Source organism: Callorhinus ursinus, unplaced genomic scaffold, assembly GCF_003265705.2.
Source record: "Callorhinus ursinus isolate GAN/ISIS: 27379988/994484 unplaced genomic scaffold, GSC_fseal_2.0 scaffold2, whole genome shotgun sequence".
Taxonomy (NCBI): domain Eukaryota; kingdom Metazoa; phylum Chordata; class Mammalia; order Carnivora; family Otariidae; genus Callorhinus; species Callorhinus ursinus.
This window is the reverse complement of record NW_027397064.1, coordinates 27,975,843-27,988,878: the sequence shown is the minus strand read 5'-3', so window position 1 is coordinate 27,988,878 and position 13,036 is coordinate 27,975,843. Positions and strand designations below refer to the sequence as shown.

Below are 13,036 nucleotides of genomic sequence, written 5' to 3'. Positions count from 1 at the left end.
CCTGTGGTACTTGGGCATCTCAAGGTGCTTTGGTGGAATTATGGGAGATATGTTAGCCCTAGTAGATCTGCAAGATGAGTATCTTCTATAGATCTGCTGTGCAACATTGTGTTCAGAGACAATAATACTATATTATACACTACCTGTTAAGAGGGTAAATCTCATGTTAAGTGTTCTTACCACAATAAAATAAAATATAATATGTGTAATAGTAGGGAACTGCATTATTGCATTATTTTAAGAGGCAAATAAGGAGGAAACTGATCACTAACATTCCTATTAGTAAAATTAAGCTAATTTGGAAGCTGGTTCCTAGCCAGCCATGAAAATAAGTTAGGGATTTGCAGAATGCAGGCCAAAGAATCTTGACCCATGTTTCATAGGTGTAATGCCTCAAATTTTTAGGCAAAATTAGATAGTCTTAGATATTCGTTGATAGTTCTGTGTGACTTGATTTTGTCTGTTGATGGCAGTGACCCCGGTTGAAAAGCCTGCAACTCCCAATGATATGACCTATTCCACATAATAGGAAACAACAATAGGGTCACGTCAATCAATGCCTTTGCCAAAGTGAAGCTGAAGGGAATGATGCTTGAGACTGATATATAGTCATGGGAAGCCCCGGTGTGAGCAAGACTGAATGGGAATCCAATTTTTATAGGGCAACACCAGGTACAGGTGACACTGATTTTTGTTAATAGGGTCATAAGAAAAGCCCAATCCCAAAGTACATGGCCTCAGGCAAAATTGGGATCCTAAGCATAAATTTTTGTAGGTTTTTGTGAGCTGTATGAAGGCCAAAATCATGCCTGTTAGGATGGAGCAAAAAATGCCAATAACGTTTAGCAGTGAGGGTTGGTACAAATCCTACCCAGAGGATCCCCTTAATTAGTACAGTTTTTTGAAATCTCAGGAGCTTGGTGTAATGGGAGTGTTGAAGTGAATTGGACTGTATCTTGGCTGGTTAGCCTTCACCAGTAAGGGAACTCAGAGCTACGTCGGTCGGTCGGTAGGATATGCAAATAGCGGGAGGATTGTGGAAGGTAAACGGACGGCAGGCCCCACAATTGCAGACATTTTAAACTCTGTGCTGCCATGTCAGAGTTGAATGTAAATATTGCTTGTATCAGAATGATTTTGTGGAAGACAGGTTGCTTGGCCTTTGGCTTTAAACGTGTGGGTCGAAAGGTTAATAGGCAAAGAATGAGTGGTGGGTGGGGGCTGTGAAAATTCTTGCGATGAAGTAGCTTTAGCAAGCTGAGTTGGTTAAGGCGTGTGATGAGGAATGCCTGGTAGCAGTGAGGAGCTAACAAGAATCAGCGGAGATCTGTAGCATTACACATAGAAGGGGCCAATCTTGCAAATGGAAAGTTGAACATAGTGTAGTAGTATTACGGGGTATATTTCAAGTGATAGCCGCGAAGATAGATTTTTTTTATGATCCCAGGTGCATGGTTTTTGTGTGTTTCGCTTCCCTCCGTGAACATCATCCTTGTTCTTCTCTGTCTAAACAGATCCTACCCATCGCTCCAGGCGGAGCTCAAGTTTTCGCTTAACCATTGTATTAGAGGGTGAATTTTGAGAGATATCGTTAAGATACGGGTTTATGATCCCGTTGTTTATCTTAATGATCCCATGTTTACTAGCATCGCTTTGCAATCACGGGGCTTGTATACTTTAAGTTTGAAGGCAGGATAGGATACAGCAGGGTCCTAGGTGAAGCGAACTGCCAGCTCCCAGAAATAGACATTCGGTGGCTGATACTGTTGCAAACAATCAGGGAGAAGTTCAGGGTTAGGAGTCCGGGAGGATGGCATAAGTGTGGAGCGAGGCAACTGGGCTGAGTCCAAGGGATATTATTGAATAAGAGCTTGAGCAGGAGGTGAGGTCACTTTGAGCTGCTCACTCGTGTGCCGGCGGGGGCCATCCTCCTGCAGTGAGGTCCTCTCCAGCAGCGAGCCAAAATTCTTTCCGAGAAGTCAGTAAGTCCTCTGTAGCCTGGCTCATCTATTTTGATGCGAGGAAGCCACCACGCAGGGCTGTCAGGTGGCGGATGGTCTCTCTGTTCTCAGGCCTGTGATGGCTTGAAGTAAAATTGTTTAGGCGGACCCAGTTTCAGGTGGCAAGCAGCCCTTCAGATTTTGAAGGAAAAAAAACGACTCCAGTTTTGACTTCGGTTTGCTTCTCACTGTATAGTCACCCAGAAGGGATCCTGAAGTCCATTTAGTTGCAAACAGTGTAGATGGTGTTTCTGATGATACAGACTTCCTCCGTGCACCTTCTTCTCCGTGTCTTGGGGCTGGGGTCCTGCTCCAGAGCCCGTCATCCAAACTTTGTTTCTCCCCTGTCTAATGTCTCTCAGTCTGAATTTTTATCTAGCTGCTATTTTAAGTGGAAAAAATTCAGAAGACTCATAAACCATAACATGATAAGTACACGGTGACAAATGTCACTCTCCCCACCTTCACCTTCACCCTCCCGTTTCTCACCTCCTCGTTTTTGCCATAACTGATTATTTCCTGAGTTTCATTTCAGACTTATTTTGTGGAAATATAATTATAAATTTGTATCCCAAGTTCTCCCTTTCTTACACAAAAATGTATTATGCTTTGCTGTTTTCACCTAATATATTCCAGAGCTCTTTCTAAATAATGTCTGAGTGTCATCAATTAAGTTTTAAAAACAGGGTCTATGGAATTCGTATTAGCTCCTACATTTGTCCTTATAGCAACTATATTTAAATGGAATAGTTCTGTATTGTTGCAAGTCGACCAATGAAAACAATTGGGAGGGTTTTTTAAAGATTTTATTTGAGAGAGAGAGAGAGAGAGAGAGAGAGAGCACACAAGCAGGGAGGGGCAGAGCGAGGGGGAGAAGCAGACTCCCTTCTGAGCAGGGAACCCGATATGGGGCTCCATCCCAGGACCCCGAGATCGTGACCCGGGGCAAAGGCAAATGCTCAACTGACTGAGCCACCCAGGTGTCCCAACAATTGGGAGTTTAAATAGAGGGAAAGGCTCAAAAATATAGTTCTCATCTTATAAAGACCGATACTAATTATTTTTATAATATTTTTAGTAAATAAATAATAAATGTTTTTTTATAATAATCAGTTGAGCGGCTGACTCTTGGTTTCAGTTCAGGTCATGATCTTGTGGTTGTGAGATGGAGCCCCTGAGTCAGGCTCTGTGCTCCACAGGGAGTCTGCTTCATATTCTCTCTCTCTCTCTCAAATGAATAAATAAAACCTTAAAAATAATAAAATAAATAAAAAAAGAAAAAGCTGTGTCAAACTCTGCCCTATTGATGTCTTTATGTAAAGATGTATTCAGGTGTACCCACAGAACGTAAAAGTGGGAAGGAGTTGGTTTGATTAGATTGAAGCAAGAATAGAATGGGAAGAGTATAACAAAGAAGTTCGATCTCATTGCACATAATTTTAAGTTGATGTGGGGGAATCCGTGACGATATTGGAGCTGTGGTCACCTGTCCTGCTGCCACTCCTTTGCTCCTGACAAACAGAAGCAACTATTAAAAAATGTTTTATTGTCTTTAGTTCTGGTGGATCATCTGTATGTTTAGTTAAAAATAGACACATATCGGGATGCCTGGGTGGTGCAGTCGGTTGGGCATCTGACGCTTGGTTTCGGCTCAGGTCGTGAACTCAGGGTCGTGAGATGCAGCCCTGTGTCGGGCTCATGCTCAGCACAGAGTTCGGAGCACGAGCCCAATACAGGGCTCGATTTCACAAGAGTTCGCTTGGGATTCTCTCTTTCTGTCGCTCCTGCTTGTGTTCTCTCTCTCAAATAAATAATCTTAAAAAAAGAGGCTTATATTGCTCTGTAGTGTTTTGCCGATTTCAGCCATTATTAAATTCTTGTATGATGGTTGAGGATTAAACTCATCTATCTGCACGATCTCTTCCTGCACTCTTCTCCCCACACTGAGATCCACCACCAGGCTCCGTGTGTTCACCGTATATCCCTGCAAATCTAAGCTACACACTTTCACTTGTATTCCTTTTTCAAGAACCTCTTTGTTCCTTCTTGTTCTAACTTCCATCCTGCCTTCTACCTTTCAAATGAAATTTTTGTCAAAGATGGGGACTATCTTACAGGGAAGAATCAAGAACAAGACAAAGTGAATAGAGATATTTTGTGATCATTCTTACTAATTTTAAAATTATGATTTGGAAGGGGCATATGACTGAATCCTTTTCTATAAAAGATGACATCATACTCTTCATATACTTTTTATAAAAAATTCCAGCCTAGGGGCGCCCAGCTGGCTTAGTTGGGAGAGCATGAGACTCGATCTCAGGGTGGTGAGCTCAAGCCCCAGGTTGGGGGTGGAGCCTACTTAAAAAAAAAAAAAAAAGCCAGGCTAATGATGGGTAAAAGCTTCATAATGGTATCACCTGACTATAAATAGGTAGATGTGCACTGAGAGAAATTTTGGGAAAAATAAACCAAACTCTAAACTGATAGAATCTAAATTCTTTTATGATCAGGAATGAGGTCTAGGTTTTCCTTTTTTCCTTAAGACATTAGCCTAATGTTAGCTTAAACAGCTTACAAAACACAGGCACTATCGGAATGATTTCTGACATGAAATAACAGTTTTTATTCATCCTTTTAAGAAAGAATGTGAAAGAGCACGTATATAGGATCCTTTTTCTCCCTGGAGAAGGAATGGGGTACATACAAACCCAACCTTGATTTTTAGTGTCTTCATTATTTACTTATTTATTTATTTATAAGATTTTATTTATTTGACAGAGAGAGCACAAGCAGGGGGAGCAGCAGAGGGAGAGGGAGAAGCAGGCTCCCCACCCAGCAGGGAACCCGATGCGGGCACGATCCCAGGACCCTGAGATCATGACTGCTTAACTGACTGAGCCACCCAAGCACCCCCTTAGTGTCCTTTAAATAAGTATTTGCTGATCGGGTTTAGATCTATAATGGGTTAATAAAAGATTGTGGGGAACTGAACAATTTTAAAGCTTAACCTTATAGATAATTAAGCTCTGCCAGAAAACTGCCCATTGCCAGTAATCAGAAATCTAGTCTGGAAGGACTGCTAATCTGATGTAGGATGATACTTCCTTGAATTTTATATGATAGTATCCTGCTGAAAAAAAATGCTGTCAACTAAAGCACGTTGATTTTTTATAATTTAGTATTTTTTATTTCCTATGTAGTGAAATAGCCCTTTCAGACTAATATTTGGTATGTACCAATCTTGCGCATGCATATAAAGGGAAATACAAGTAAGACTGGTTAAGGGATTTCAAAAACTTTACATTCAGAGCCCAACTTTTTAAAATTTATTTTTATTTTTTTAGTAAAGATTTATTTATTTATTTGAGAGACGGAGAGAACACAAGCAGGGGGAGAGGCAGAGGGAAAGGGAGAAGCAGACTCTCTGCTGAGCAGGGAGCCCGATGCGGGACTCGATCCCAGGACCCCGGGACCATGATCTGAGCCGAAAGCAGCTGCTTAACCAACTGAGCCACCCAGGCGCCCCTGGAACCCAACTTTTCTAAGTCATTTTTTGAATCAGTTGTTGATGCCTGTGGTTTTCCATACAGTATTGTCTTCGGTGCCACCAGAAGTGTTGGTGATGCATCAAGTCTTAAAAGAGTGCTCTACTATTGAATCTAGGATTTTTTCCCCCAAGGAGCTGATCTTATTCCTCAGGTTTCAATGCTGGCATTTCCTGATCTAACCAGAAGAGGTCAATGGGTGGTTTCCCAGTAACACACAGGACTCACCTTCCTTCTCCCATGGTTTTTTTTTTTGACCAAAACTTATAGGGGTTGTAATTGACAAACCATACCATCAGAAATAATACTTAAGTCATTTCACTATGTGTGTGTGTGTGTGTGTGTGTGTGCGCGCGCGAGGCTTATTTAACTGTTCAGATGTAGGTTTCCAAAATGCATTAAGAACTAATGTACTTGGTGAGTAACTCAGGTCTCTCAGAAGTCTAAGCTCTTTTTGGCCTGTCCCATCTCTTTTTTATGTGCTGAAGGAAATCTCTTTTGTAGGAAAGTCTGTTCTTTTTTCCTAGGAAAAGCTCTCTTCAAGTTTAAGAGACTCCTATGCCTGTTAATTTCCTCCTTTTAGGGTTGTGGGTTTTATTAAACAATGCACTTAACTCAGTGGAAATAAGGACAATGTGAAAAGCTACATCCAAGTTTCTGCATGTGGAGGTGATGACAACTAGGTTGATACAGCCACCTGGCCAGTACTACTAAGAGACCAGTTTGGAAAATGCACCCTGATTTCTGAGATGTGAAAGTGTGAAAAATGTGTGTCTTCGTATCTGTGAAATACATTATGTCATGGTGGCTGGGTTGATGTATAATAGGTTTTCCTTCACCATTTCCAAGGCTGGGATTGGAAAGAGCTTGCCTTAGAAGAAATCAGTATTTTTTTGTTGTGTTAAAAAATCTAAATAGGGTTATAAACCAAATAGTTGCAATAGCCCAGGTTTAAAATCGCAGAGAGATGTCCTGGGCGAGGCAAGAGCGGAGTAATACACAAAGAATGGAAACTATGGCTGCAAAAGCAATGGAGAATTTTTAAAAACGGGACAAAGTCCCTAAACTTATCAAAATAAAAAATGTAAGGATAATTACAACAATAGCCAAAGAACAAGGTAGCTCATTCTAAGATTATTTTTACCTAAAACAGAGGCTCTCCCATCGGAGGCTCCCTCCATTTTAGGGACGATTATTTGCCTTATCACAGATTTTAATCGATTCAGGTTTGTGTCGCCCATTACAGTCAGCTGATTTTGCACAGCACCATGTTCGAAGTGGGTGGTACAGAATACCATTGAATGAGGGGATTTTGGTTAATATTCGTAACCCTTTCATGTGCAGGGGAGGCCTTTCAATACCTAACCTCCTTAAGCCTCAGTTTTCTCCTTTGTCGAAAGGGAATAGTAGCATTTCTAGTCAGGTCCTCTAAAGGCTTGCCCCGAGCATGAAGTGCAAGAACATAGACATAAACCTGAAACACAGTGCCTAGCACAAAGTAAGCGCTCATTAAACAGCAGCTTTTGTTAGCGGCAGCTCACTGCGGCAAACACAGGCGAACGGCGCAAACGCCGAGCCCTCGCAAACGCATTTTCTTTTCTCTGGTTCCTATGTTGCTGCGAATTGGCAAGCAATAGCTCTCTGGGCCCTCAAATGCTAAAACCTCGGTGACTGTCTCGCGTCCCGAGTCCGCTGTGAGCCCAGTCATTTTGGTTGGTTAGAACAGGTTTGATTTTTGCAAGCTCCCGAGTGGGGCCCTGACCCCGGAGGAAGTGTTCGTTTTAAAAGATCTCGCGGAGGGGAGGGTGGGGGCGGGAGGAAGGGGGCTCCGGCGCCGGGGGCGGGGGTGGGCAGGGGGCGGTGCGCGGCTCCTGCGTCAGAAGGGGCCCTGTTTTTCGCACCTTCCCTGACGTCAAAGCTCAATCAGGACTGCAGCGCTACGCTCCCGGTGGATGTCTACGTGGGCTGAGTCGTGACTCGGGGCCCGGGGCTTGCGAGTGACGCTCGCACTTCGCTTCTCCTCTCGCACCGGCGGGAGAAGCCGGGGGCTCCACTGTCTGGCTCCGCGGGCTGCGGGCGGCAGGCAGCTGGCGGCCGCGGGGCCCTGGACGGCCCGGGGGTCCGGGCACCGCCATGGAACCGGAATAGGAAGGGAGCGCGCCCACCGGTCCTCGGCCGGCGCCCAGGCCCGGAAAGAATCCGGGAGGCCTCCGCGGAGGTGAGAACCGCGCCGCAGAGCACCGCGGGGGGCGCGGGCGCGGGCGCGGGCGGGGGCGCGGACGCGGGCGCGGGCCGAGCCGAGTCGAGGCGGCGCGCAGCCGGGGCGACGCCCGCGGGCTCCGTGCGCGCGGCCGGGGGTGGGGCCTGCTCGCCTCGCGCCCCGGGCGCCTTCTTCCTCCCGAGGGACGGCCGGACCGTTCGCCCGGCTCCTGCATCCGCCTCGCAGGTCCTCCTCGGCGTCTCGTCTCCCCACTCCCTTTCTGCACCTCCTGCGGGAGCGGGGCCGGCGTCTCCAGGCCCGGATCGAGGTGGCTGGAGCGTGGGGTGGAGGTGGGGCGCAGGCTGCCTTGTGCTTCTGTCGGGGGCCCTGGGTCGGAGGTGCCCGCGGACGAGGCCTTGGGCTGGGCGATGGGGAGGGGGCTGCCCGCGGAGGTCGGATTTGGGGCTTTGTACCCGCGGGGACTTGCGGGGGCACCTGTGGGGCCGAGATCCGGAGCCACCTGTCCACAAATCCCCTTCCCCCCCATGCCCTGCGCTGTGTCCAGCTGTCCCCAGACCTAGGCCTTTATCAGTCTCTGGCGACTGGAATTTATTTTGGAAGCGTTAGATTTTTGTGTTAACGGTCGTTTTACCATTGTCGCGCAACAGTTGTGTAAATCTGGGCAGATTACGCCGTCGTTTTTACGTGCTCCCGAGAAGGCCCTTTGCAGCCCCTAACATTATCCGTCGCGATGATTTTGGCCCCGCAGGGAAGAAATGCATAACGAGATGCTGGCTCTCAAGGAACTAAAACGTTTTTTATCCCCAGAATGGAATTGTATTTAATTTGTCTTACAGTAGTGATATACGATCAGGAAAAAAAAAAAAAAAAAAAAGCTGAAAAAGCCCATAGCAGTTTCATCCTCAAGGGCGTCAGTATTAACAATTTGGGGTACGTAAACGCATATTCGTGTTACATAAAGGGGGGTACTAATGTAATCTGCCTTTTTTGCTTAATGCGTTGTGGCTTTTTTCTGTATCAGTGCATAAACGTCTTTCCACTGCCTTCTTGCACTGATTTGGACCCAAAGCCTCGAAGGCAAGAATTTTCTTCTTCTCCCTGCACCTTGGCCAGTGGCCAACCTTAGTAAAACTCGTTAGAGATTTGACGAAGTATCACCGCAATGGCGAAGATACTGGATTAAAAAAAAGCTGAATTCAGGGTAACAGCCATCTTCTGTAAATATTGTTTGTTCTGCTGAATAATGTGAGGCAGTGTTTTTTTCAGATTGCAGTTTTCATCCATTAGTGAATTGTGAAATTAATTTTGTGGGTCATAGCTAGCACTTGAAATTAACCAAATAAGACGGCATAGAAAATACCAGAATGCATTACATGTAGCTAGGATATTTTGTAAGCTTTGTTTTAACTGCGTTTCTGTGTGTGTGTTGGGGGGGAGGGCTGGTGCGTGTGTAGGGTGCATGCGTGTGAGGGTGGCGTTGCATGTGTGACTGCGTGTGTGTGCTGGGTTGTGATACAAAATGTATTGCTTCCTCTGTGCCATGCTAATTAAGTTTGAAAGTCCCTAATCCAAGGTACTGTCAGCACTCATCTCAGAATGGGAGCAATGATGCAATTAAGCTAAATGTTATCTTTAGTCTTTTCTTTGGAATATGTGACAGTGTTTATTGCAGCAAATTAGATTCCTAATTATTTGTTTTCATGTAATATTAAAACAATCAATTAGTATTCTTGAAAATACAGAGATGAAGCGTTTTATGGAAGTTAAGAGGTTAAGAGCATAAACTGCTCAGATTGACCTAGGGTCAAATCCCTGCTACACAGTGTATTGGTGTGTGACCTGGAACAAGATACTGCTTCTCTCTAAACCTCAGTTTCCTGATTTGTAAGGTAGGAGTTCCTGGGACACCAATTTCATAAGGCTGTTTGCTGTTCAGAGGGGATAATGCGTATGAAACTGTTGACATAGTGCCTAGCCCAGTTTAAGTATTCACTAAAATTTAGCCATTATTATTTTATTAAGACTGAATGGAGGGTCCAGGATAATGCTTGCCACCAGATGCATAAGATGGATAATCCAAACAAGTGGGAAGTTGAAAATGAGTTAATGTTGTAAGGAAAGGGACCCTGAATTAAAAGGGTCTTTTTATTTCATTTGGCTGTTGTTTTGTGATTGCTCTCCAGTTGTTTTCCTATTGCTAGACAGGTGATTTAGATGATCTTAATAAACCAAAAGGCTTTCTATTGTCTTTTTAAATTTAATATTAAGTTGGTGTCTCTCTTGTTAGGCGGTTGAAAAATATTTCCCATAGGGATTCTGGATTTTTGTTAGCTCTTACTTCAAAATACCGCAGTCAGCTTGGGAAACACACAGTACAGTTCTGAACTCATTTCAGTAGTGTGTTTATCTCTGCAGTGGGTACAGATCTCAGGTGTGCAAGAAATAGTCCAAAAAGAAAAAAACAAATGCAATTTTGAGACATTTGTGTTGAAGTCACCTCAGGGAGTTCAGAGGTCTTTGTTCACGGCCCCTGATCGGTTTATGCAGTTTTAAGTGTTTCATAAACCAATGAAATAGAATGTAAGCATTGTCTTTTAGTATAGCATTATTATTTTTATAAAAAATAAATTAAATCCTTTGCACTAAAAAAAAAACGCCATTGTTAAGAGTACTTAATTGGGTGTGATAACTGTAAAAGGTTGGGGGAAATCTTAAATGTTAATCATAATACTGCTCTCAGTTTTAGAAATGTCCTTAAGTTCTTGTTCTATTTTAGAGGAACCAAAGTGAAAACTCGTTGATGGTAAATTATGATGTGGTTTATGAAAATATGAAAAAAATATGACTGGGAACTCTAGCTGTCCTATCCACAAAAAAACTAGTGAAACAAAAAAGCTTAACTTGACCTTAAATCAAACATATATACATTTGTATATTTTAGGTTAGACAAAATATTGAAGATGTATGTATTTTTAAAATCCTCTAATTTTTAAATAGTTAGCTCACCGACTGCTAGCTCTTATCTTGTCAGAAAAGAGGGCTTTTGTCTTACACGGGTAAAATACTATGCGATCATTAAAGATTCTGTTTTGGAATTATATATAACATCATGTAGAGGTGCTCTTCTCATTTGGTTAAGTGAGAGAAGAGGCTATAGAATAGACTGTATAGTACCATTCCATTTTTGTAAAAACATGTTTAGAACAAAGAATATATGATGAATATTAATGGTGGGTAGTGGGATTATGACTGATTTTTATGCTCTTTATTTTTATAATTGTACCATCAAAAAATTTTTCATAATAAAAATTAATAAAAGTAATTTTTAAAGAAAAAATTAACGTGTGTTTTCCTAATTTGCAAGCATAAATGAGCCTAAGTCTTTGCTCTACTACTGATCCTTTGAATTTGGATAGTTTGGATATTAACTCATTCTCCAGTATTCTAGAAAATAGTGCTGAATATTTTAACTTACCCTGTGAAAAGCTCCTTTGAAGAGGGAAGAATCATTGTCCCAGAATTTTCTTAAATTCTGTTCCAGAATTTTCTTAAAGCTCTCTGCATATACTGCTTTCCATAAAAATATCCACACTGCCTAAATATGTAGTCTAAATTCTCAAGTTTTCTTTTAAATACAATCATGTTGAAACTGAATCTGCTTTTCTTTCTTTATTGCCCCTTAAATTTTTAAATGAAATCTTAGCTCCAGCTGAACTTGTCAGTTTACTATCTCTAAACGTACCTTCGCTTTCTTGCTTGTGTGCTTTTGCTTCTTTGTTACTTGGAATATTTTTTCCTGATCTTTGTTTAAGCAAATCCTACCCATTTTCCAATGTCCGGTTAAAAAACCATATCCACTGTGACATTTTGGCACTTACTATTTGTACATTTCTCAGATACCACCTGGTGTTTTTGCATTCATTTCCTAATGCCATTTTAAACTTCTTGAGAGCAAGAAAGCTTGTCTATTTCTATCCTCTAAAGCTTCTAGCATGGAACTCTGCACAGGGTAGGCGCTAAATATTTATTTGATAATACAGTGCTGTCACTGGCTCTTCTGAATCTAAGTGTTGGAATTTTTTGTTAACCAGAAACACACTGCCAACAACAATGTGGAGGAATTAAAAAAATGGATAATTTGGCTTTATTGTCTTGATATAGAGAGATGATAAAGAATTGACAGTGTTTTTTCATTGAAACTAACATAGGAGCTGAGGGTTAGTCCAGGACCCAATGTTAATTTCATGTAAATATTTCTTTCAAACATTTCCCATGAACATTTCTCATGGGGGTTATAGCATCTTTGTTCTTAACCTTACCAGAGACCCAGTTTATTCTTTTGCAGCAGTTTGTTCCCGGACCCAGAGATGTGAAATATATGATGTTGGGTTATATGGGTTACTCTGCTCCAGAGCATCTTAGAAGGTCATGTGGGATTCAGTGAGTCATAGTATGTAAAGTCCTTTGTGTTCAAGAGTTAATCTTTTTTTCTCCCATTGAAACATAACTGAGTTATTTTTCAAACTTATCTATGACTGGGGGCTACTTACTTGGCCAATGGTAGATACTTAGGGGGCTTATCTTTTTTTTTAATTGCTTTAATTTACAGATGTTTGCCAAGACTAATACAGCTGATGTAATACCTACCCTTTCCTGCTCAAGGTAGGTGATTTGTTACCGAATGAAAATACCAGGTACCAGTAGAATTAAGAATTGGTATTAAAAGACCCATTGGGTCATGAAAAGTAATATAATCCCAGACCCCAAAGAAATGATCTCTTTAATAAGTAAGAATTTTATTAGTACATAAAAAATGACAACTTATGTAATTGCTTCAGCCTAGCTCAGAATCACCTTAGAGCATTTTAAATATGCATAATATGCATGTGCCTGGCTCCCCGCCAGGCGATTTTGATTCAGTAGGTTTTTCAGGTGGGGTTCCTAGCATGCAAAGTTTTAAAAATGCCCATCGGGTGCTTCTGAGTCATTGTAGCTAATTGGCATAATGGGGCATGTATGTGACACAAGATGAGAGAAATGTCATAGAAATGTCGGATAATAATGCGGAATGGGAATGGGAAATAAAAATGGGAATTGGAAGGCTGTAAGTATTGAAGATCAAAAAAATAAAGGAGTTCAATTTTTTGTGTGTGTGATATTAGACTCATACTTCAATTTTGCCTTTCATTCAATGATTGTTTTAAATCTATTTTGAATTAAAGCATGAAGTTTGTTATTTTATGATTTTCAAAGTTCAGGTTTAAGTGCTA

General features: G+C 42.1%; 1 protein-coding gene across 5 annotated transcripts in view; it reads left to right on the top strand.

The window, feature by feature from the left end:
• Positions 1-7,481: 7,481 nt before the first annotated feature.
• Positions 7,482-13,036, top strand: part of ZDBF2 (zinc finger DBF-type containing 2) — a 31,480-nt gene continuing 25,925 nt past the window's right edge. Inside the window, exons 1-2 of one of the 5 annotated variants that reach the window (XM_073879542.1) lie at positions 7,482-7,763; positions 12,376-12,428. The gene's annotated coding sequence lies outside the window, so the exon portion shown is untranslated. Of the gene's footprint in view, positions 7,764-7,906; positions 8,074-8,096; positions 8,697-8,719; positions 9,656-12,375; positions 12,429-13,036 lie in introns of those variants that run through there. The other 4 variants (XM_073879553.1, XM_073879551.1, XM_073879546.1 and 1 more) reach the window with 4 other exon arrangements.